Below are 9,397 nucleotides of genomic sequence, written 5' to 3' on the forward strand. Positions count from 1 at the left end.
ATGTGTGTTTAATTATCTTTTTAATAATGTGATTGATAATTATGATGAATGTTATGACAATTATGGGATTTAAATATTGTTTGATAATTATTTGGATATGATTACCAACTGTATATCTATTTGAACTTGGCATTCTACCTAGCATGAGATGGAGATGGAAGGCAAGAGATGAGTTAGGTACTTTATTAGATTTTTAGTAGAAATAGTAATTGAGGGAATTTCTTGTGTTGTGTTCCATCTCACTTGATGCTAGTCGATATGTGTAATCGATAGCATGTATGCGTATAATTATGTGTAATGTGTCATGATGAGATTGCACCACGTAGTTGTGGTGCATGGATGGTCCTGCTTGGTATATCTGTGATGGAGGGACCATATGTATTCAGAGGTGATCATGCTTGGTATACCCATGATGGGTGATCACTGCCTGCACAATGAGTTTATGCCTATGGTCCTGCTTGGTATATCCGCGATGGGGGACCATACGCATTCTAGAGGTGAAGAGGATTAGTTGTACATGATACATTTTTAGGCGATCATATTTGGTTTGGTTCCGCTGAATGGTCCGGAACCCGAGGTTGTTGAATTTCGTGGAGCAGCCTAAAATCATATTGTTTGGAGAAGTAGGCTTGGCCTAATTGTGTCACTCTAGCCTTACTTATATATATATTTGTGTCAATGGTTTCGAGAGTCTTGTGAATTGAGTTAGAAAAGATGTTAGACGTCTGAGTGACTCCTTCGGGATTTTCTATGATTCGATTATGATTTCATAAGGTATGAATTTAGAAGATATAGGAATGATTGTTATTACTTTGATCAAATTAATTAATTAATGCGACTAGAGAATGGTTTTGTGTTTCGTCGGCTCTTAAATATGATGTGTGTTGTGAATTGCGATATCATGATGAGACATAATGATTTATATGTTGGATGGGAGAGAAATCATGTTTTCATGGGGATTGGTTATGTAGCCTGAGTACAGGAATTACATGTTGTCAGGTTATAATAAATGATTGAGGAATGCTATGCTTTTCTGCTTGAACTTAGTGGAATAAATGTTTGATTTTGTGATAAGTGAACTACGAATGACTTGGTCCCTATTAAGGGTACGTAGGCAGGCTAACGATGAGGTTAGATGCAGCCATAAGGTAAACAAAAATTTTCTTTGCAAATTGATTCTCGAATTGTGATTTGCCATATCCCGGAGACGGGGTATGTGAGATATACGAATATTTGGTGATGTCACATGTCGATCCTAGACGTATGTCGGGATCGGGACGTGACAATCATTCCATTAAGTAACTGTATAATGGAAAAAGAAAATTCTTAGACTCTTAATGTTGCAACCCGTCCTGAATTTTAATATATTTAATTTTTGTAAAATGTGAAATGACCAAAATGTCAATAGAAGGGTAAATGTTGACTTTTGTTGTAACAACCGGTTCATGAAGTATAGTATTTTAAATTCTCAATGTAGAAAATTACCAAAATACCCTAGTGGTATGTGTGTATTTGTGTTGACTTCGTAGTCGGAACATGTATAGTTGAACAAGAATTAGAATTAGAATTATAATTATAATGAGAAAGTTACGAAACACTAAGTCAAGGATATTTTAATAATTTTAAGAATAAAGGGTAAGTTTAATAATAATAGCCAGAATAAATAAATAAATAGATAATAATAAATAAAAGAAAGAAGGGAAAAAGGGAGGAGGAATTGAGAAGTGGGGAAGTCGGTGGAGAAAGAATAAAACGGGGGGAGGAAGGGAGGGGAGGAATCCCCACAAATGGAAAAGGATCCTCTGATCCTTTTCTCCTAATCTACATATCAAGGAATCTGTACCATTGAAATTTGATCAAACGGCAACAAATAGAGGTTTACTTTAAAAATTATAATAACTTCAACCGTTGGATCAATTTTCAATGACATGAATTTTTTAATTTAATAGATTAAGAGAAATGGATCCGGAAATGATTCATTTCCCCACAAATATCTCTATATCATTTGTCATGCTCTCTCTCTCTCTCTCTCTCTCTCTCTCTCTCTCTCCTCCCCCCCCCCTTTTTACGTTTCCTTCTCTCCAAAATCATGAGGTATGCAATTCTTCAATTCTCTTTTTTTTTTTTCATCTCTCTCTCTCTCTCTCTCTCACTCTCAGATTATGATGAATTTTGTTATTTCTTTTAGATTTTCAGTATACTTATCATTTGTTTGCATAATTCACTTAATGCTGATAATTTCAACTATCTGAGTTGGTAATCATTCTATTTTTCTTTTGTTGTTTTCTTTCTTGGATGTGAGTATTTAGAAATTAATTTTTGTTTCAATTGTTCGTTCCAATTATGCTCAGTAAGTTCGAGAGTTTTTTACCATTTACATGAAGAAGATATATATCATATATTCATATGATCATCCTGTGTAAACCCAATAATTGATCGATTGCTCTGACAAAGTAATGTCAAGAAAAATATGGTGAAGTGCAATCAATTTTCGCATGGTTCATTAATAATTAATTATCTCCATGACTAACAAAAGTATATTAGAGTTAGAATTTAATGTTATTACAGCTTGGCGGCATTACTTTTGATAACTCGAAGAAAACCACCAAAAAAAAAAGGAAGAGATTAGTAACTTGACGAAAAAGGGAAGTGTTATTGGCACTTCAAAATTTTCATTCTACACTTCTCACAAGTGTATTTTTCTCTCTTAATATAGAAAATTTAGAGTATAGAATGAGATTTTTGGAGTGCCAATAACAATTCCCGACGAAAAATCATAATTAAGGTAAAGATTAATAGTTTGATTAAAAGTAGTGTATTTAGCACTTTGAAAATGTCTTTTGCACTCCAACCTAGTGTATTTAATAAAAATATGTACGCAAGTGAATGTGGGTTTCAGACATCGCATTTGGAAATTTCTGAGTCCCGTTTTCAATAATTTTAGTAGTAATCGATTAGGTTGCTGAATAAGGGTTGTGGAATTTTGGCTGTGAATGAATAGAATTGGCTGGTGGATATCGGTAATTGTGGTTTCTTATCGGAAAGACAAAATTAAATTAAATAGTGAACTACAAATGGTTTCTTATTGAAGGCAAGGCATGTTAGATGTACAAGTTGAAACATCCCGATCCGGAACGTTCACCTAGACTTCGAATCAAGCTATCTTGGCTGACACCGGGAAGATGACGAAGTCATAAGGTGTAGTGATGTGAAAATGTGAATAAATTAAACCTAAAAGTGCTTAAATATAAGAGTATGCGGTGAGCAGAAATGAACCCATTTCACTCGTAATGTTAGAGCATAAGTAAAGTACAATAAGATAGAATAAGGATTATACCCTTAAAGGTAGCCACCTATACTGAGATTTGCAAGAATCCTCATCGATAGGGTAGCTCAGCTGCTAAAACCTGGAGGGGCGAAAAACAAGGGTGAGTGGGCTTGAAAATTTTGTTTTATAAAAACCTTTCTGAAAACATTGTAACCCCTCGCCGTAAAATAAGTATAGTTTCCAGAAAATCATCCTACATATAAGTACGAAATCAAATGCATCCCAATAGTAAATCTAGAAGTATGCCACAACACGGTATCTCATCAGCAATATAAATATAATCATGTGCTCAAAAATCTATACTAGCACGCAAGTCGGAGTCACCTAATGTGACATGTACAACAGGATTAGGTGTAATAATATACGCTCTAGTGCTACAATCACGTGAAGACTAGTGCTAAGCGCATCACCTACAAGTCAGAGTCGCCTAACGTGACTTATACAACAAGACCTGGCCTGGGGCGAGCATGGAGTGCGAGGTGAACATCACGTGAAGGACTAGCACTGGTCCGGGGCGAGCATTAACACCGGTGCAGCAATGATGAGCAAACTATATGAAAATATGCATGCCATAACTAAAACATTCCAAACAACATAACACTCTCACCTCTACTTACTTGTGTGTCCCGTAGAATTATTTAGCATTTCACAACAACAAAATATTTATGAGCAGGTAAAATGCATATGAATATGCCATGATCAAGTATAAATCTCAACCACCATGGCAATATTTTAAATTCAAGTAAAACGTGGCATAACATGCATAAATCAATTCAAAAGTATTTGTGGAAACTATCAATCATATATAAATACACACACACACACACACACACACACACACACTAAAAAAAGGAAAATATTCACTCACCTGGAGTCCGTGCTATAACTCCCTAGCACGAATATCGAGATGTCTCGAACGATCGGCACCTAAAACAATTATCAAAGAACATCTCAAAATTCTTATCAATAGAATATGTAACTTACATAAAATACATCACCAATGATGTTCTAGAATGATTTGAAACCCATTGATCAAAAGTCAACCGTTGATCAAAGGTCGACGGTAGGGTCCTTAACCTTACGTAACTCGATCTGAAAGATTCGTACCTCGGATTTACGATCCGTAACTTCTCAAGAGTTTCAATAAGCTCTTAGAACAACATCCTAAAGTTTCGAAACGATCCAACGGTCAAATCTCCGCCAATCACAATTCAAGTGGTGGTCAATATTTTATTTTACGAATTTACGAATCCAATTCAGGAAGATTTGTATGTTGGATTCTTGATCTGTAAGTTCCCAAGGTCCTCAAATATTATGAATAATAACCTACTAAAGTTTGGTGACGATCCAATGGTCAGATCGTCAATTCAAATAATGACCAAGTGGCGGACCTTAGCGAAATTGTACCCAAACAATGGAATTTCGTTAATCGGACTTCACATATGGAATCAGGGCATCCAAATTAGCCTAGGATGGGCAGCTGAGGTCTCGATGCACTCGCCTTCGCACGTGGCGGTCGGCCGCCCCGAATCGTCAGAAAATTCAACGATTCTAAAAATTACTAAATTTCACAGGAATGAAGATGTCAACGAGTAGAGCAAGTTTTATACATGTGACCAAGTTCAATTTGGACTGGAAAGGCCCCAAATCGGCTCGCACCCGTCGGAAACCCTAGACTGGGTGAACTTCGATTCTCATTCCTCGGTGTTCCGACGCCCCTGTAACTTGTTGGGTCTTGTTCTTGGGTGGAAATGGTAGAGGGAAAATGGTGGAAGAAGTTGCAGGTGAAGGATGGATGTAAAACGCTTGAAAAAATGGTGTGCACAGGTTGACGATATAGGGAGGGATGCTTCTCTCCTAATTGGCTGCTAACTTCTCACACTTGATTGGTCCTTCCATTTTCCCTTAAATTTCTGATTGGTCACTTAACAATCTAATTGGGCCTCTTTCCCACAAGATGGGAGTTCAATTTATTTAACTAAACTTTAAATAACCAATTTCAAACGTCCGTAACTATACCGTTATAATCCGGACTCACGAACAGCTTCCTCCTATTTGCTCGTAGTAACAAGTACTATGAGGATATGCTAAAAGAATGAGTCATATGTCTTTCTAATCGATGGTCAACGAAAGTCAAAATCTTTGGCTCTTGGGGTATTTTCGTAAAATCACTATTTTAAATTTTATAAAATTGTAAAAGTAGGGACGAGTTGTCACACACGTACTAGTGACGCCACGTGTCGATCCTGGACGTATTTTGGGATTGGGTGTGACACTTAATCCTTGAGTAGACTATATTAATATGACTAATAACTAATTAAACCCAAATTCAATTAATCAATACCAATCATACAAATTATTCAATAAACAAAAATTCAATTCAACTAATCAGTATGAATAATCGTATACATTATTCAATAATTCAATTAATCAATCAATAACCAAGAATTCAATTTTGACCCTAGACAATAATTTCATTCATCAATAATCATAGATTCATACCAATAATCAATAATCAATAACCAATAACCATATTAATGTGTTACCCTTTGATTCTATACTAATTGAACAAAAATTCATATTAAATGATTAATTAGGGTTTGAAATATTATAAATTTACAAAATTTAAAATTTACCTAAAATTGGGAAGGATGGCGTGGCGACTTACATGGAAGCTGGTGTGGTGGCTGGAATAGAAGGACCAATGGATGAGGACGAGGATTCTCTTTATGGGGATCCTAAGGATTCTCACATTTTAACCCTTCATCATATATTATGCGGTCAGTTTTTGTTAAGTATTATTTATGTTTAATTATATATAAAAAAATTCAAAATAAGTTTTAATCGCACGATATACAATAAACGATTAGGATGTGAGAATTCCTAGGATTCCTACCATTTGAATCCGGATGGAATCCAACGGGAATGGGTTGGGGGTATTGCTGCATCCTGCCTGGCTTTTGGTGATTGCTGGGAATTGGGGCACTAATAGAAAAGGGATATTTGTAGTGTGTTTGGTAAAGTGGGAGAGATGTAAAACTCAACGGGATAGTGGCTAATGGGGACCAGTGGTCCCCCCTAATTTTTTTTAATGAAGCAGTAAGACGATGTCCTTTTACTCGAAATAAATATTTGTTTTTTTTTGGTATAGAAACAAACCCTGCTGCGTGCAGGGGAAGCTGCACAGCAGCAAAGGCCAAAAAATCACCATATTTTCCAGTTTCTGGTCGAACTAGAGGGGCTTCGAAGTCTCTCTTGGGCTTGCCGACAGCTTCGCAACTGAGTGGATTAAATCTTATATTGGATTAACTGTAATAATATTCTTCACTTTTTAATAGTGTGATCACTGAACAATATTTTACCCAATTTATTGAATGAAATCAAATATAGCTAGAAAAAGATAAGGACCACCCCTATGATTAAAACATAACAAGAAAAATATAAGAACTACCCCAAAAATGTATAAAACCAATCACAGGACCTTTCAATGTGATTCTGAATTGAGCTACTTACTCAAACTAAATGTGCAATCTTAAACAGTAATTTGTTGTAGATTTAGGTTTTGTCATATTGATTAGAGCAGTGTAGTCGTTTTTTGCACATACATTTAAATCTAGTGAGGATGAATTTAGTGTAAATGATCTCATTATTTTATTTAAAATACAAATAGCAATAAATTTATGTGCTGCTTAATGCTTGTGCATTAGAAGATTCTACACACCTACACATTGCCAAAAGTTGATTCTTCAACTTTAATCACTACCTACTCCACCAATTGAGTATTACACTTTACCAAAATGTTTCAACATTATTGAAAAGATTATATAATATATGTTTCCCTTCTTTATATAACTCATGTAATTAGCACATCTTTCAAAAGTACTCTATAGATGGAAATGCAGGAAGCAACAAAAGTTGAGGCAAGCCTAAGAGGCCAAGCAGATAAATGGAAGTACATGTTTGGTTTTGCTGATTCCATGGCCTTAAAAATGCGCTGTGGAGCTACGCATAGCCGATATCATACACTCCCATTGTCCTAGTGCTGGTGCCTCAAACTCAAAGCTTATGATCACTTTGTCCCAATTAGCCTCATGCATAGCACCCTCCCCAGCAATCACATACCTCACACGCATCATGAGACTTCTTATCCGCCGAAATAAATTCACTGTTCATCACCCATCCGATGGCGGGGAACCTATCTATGGGTTGTCACACTCATTAAGATGGTTGCTATATGATGCTGAGCTGAGCCTAGCTCCAATGCTTGTGATGGAGAATCACCATTGCCTAATGGCTCATTGGCACTATTTCGGCCGATGCATCAAAGGAGGAGGTCCATGTGCCTTTAAGATGGCCCATGGGCTTGAGATTTGGGACTACGCGTCTCAAAATCCAGAGTTCAACAAATTATTCAATGGTGGCATGGCTTGTATGGCTAGGGTTGTGATGAAGGCAATACTCACAGGTTATGAACATGGGTTTGATAGTATAGGATCGTTAGTGGATGTAGGTGGTGGGACTGGAGGTGCAGTGGCTGAGATTGTCAAGGCCTATCCCAATTCAAGGGTTTCAATTTTGATCTGCCGCATGTCGTAGCCATGGCGCCGGTGTAACATGGTGTGTCACATGTAGGTGGTGATATGTTTGAGGGCCATATTCCAAATGCTGATGCAGTTTTCATGAAGGTAAGTCACCAGAATCTTTTACATTCAAGTAAGCCATTTTATTAATTTATAGTAAAGAAGTTGGGGGTCATTAGCCGGTATATGATGATTGTAGCCTTGTGGGCATTGTTCTAAAATTTTCCGTTCAGCGTTGTTTAGGCATTGCATAGGCGTTAGAATGTTGTCTACCATTGCAATTAATTCTTAGATTGAAAATTAAGAAATAGTGTCTAGACCTGCTTAGGTGCCTGCTTAATCCGCGAGCTCACTTAGCAAAAAATAGATAACTTTCACTTTATATTTTATTCTTTCAATAAATTATAAAAAAACTTGTTAAATATTTGGATGAACACTCATTATATCTTGTTCGCCACATTTTCAATTTGTTCTAATACTTTATAATTTATATGTTATTCTATTTTGCAATTCATGTATTCCAATACAATTATGTATTTTTTTAAGTATAAGTAGACATTTATTTATATGTTGTATAATAAATGTAATTAAAATTAAAAAAAAAACCACCTACACCCCCCTTAGATGTCTAGGTGATAGGTCCCTACTCGTCTCTTGACTAGCGCTTTTTAGAACCTTGCTTATAGGTATGAATTTTTTGCAATTTTTTTTGTCACCTCGAATGGGGAGATCTAGTAGTTTTTTATCTGTGAAGAAACATTGTTAGTTAGACATAGTAGCAGTCTTTGTTAAAATTTGAAATGACAAGCTAATTAACTTTTGATTAATGTAGTGGGTTATGCATGATTGAAGTGACAGTGAATGCATCAAGATTTTGAAGAATTGTCGAAAAGTAATACCAGAGAAAAGTTGGAAGATCATTATTGTTGATATGGTTCTAGAGCCAAATGGTGAAGGGATTTTGGATGACACAGGATTGGTCTTTGATTTGTTGATGATTGCACACGCGTCAGGTGGAAGGGAGAGGACTGAGAGTGAATGGAAGAAGATATTGGAAGGAGGAGGTTTCCCTCGCTACAAAGTCATCAAAATTCCAACTATAGCATCCATTGTTGAGGCCTACCCTATGTGAACTAAATTACCAGTATGATGCAAATGTTGTAGTTATTATGCAATGCCAATAAAATGATGCTCAATCATGGTGACTCCAGCTGGTTTAAGCACTTCCATTAGACCCAACTTATTTGTAACCAAATCCTCAATATCCAACCCTTTTTTTTTTCGCTCTAGTATTCAAGTACATAAATATAATGAGCCAAAAAAGAGGGCAAAGCCTAACTACAACCAAAACAAGTTTACCCAGACTAGCAACAGCTGCAAAAAGCTTGTAATTTTTTTATTTGAACAAACGATATTATCTACACTAAAAAGGAGGGGTGGGCTTAGCCTCTCTCCACACATGATAGTGTTAATGGGTTAAATTATTAGT

The 9,397-nt window shown here is 36.1% G+C and overlaps 1 pseudogene; it reads left to right on the forward strand.

Annotated features, from left to right (window-relative positions):
* Positions 1-7,183: 7,183 nt before the first annotated feature.
* On the forward strand, positions 7,184-9,397 carry LOC103935354 (annotated as a pseudogene).

The sequence above is a fragment of a genome, unplaced genomic scaffold, assembly GCF_019419815.1.
Source record: "Pyrus x bretschneideri cultivar Hongxiangsu unplaced genomic scaffold, Pyrus_bretschneideri_v1 Contig13, whole genome shotgun sequence".
Taxonomy (NCBI): domain Eukaryota; kingdom Viridiplantae; phylum Streptophyta; class Magnoliopsida; order Rosales; family Rosaceae; genus Pyrus; species Pyrus x bretschneideri.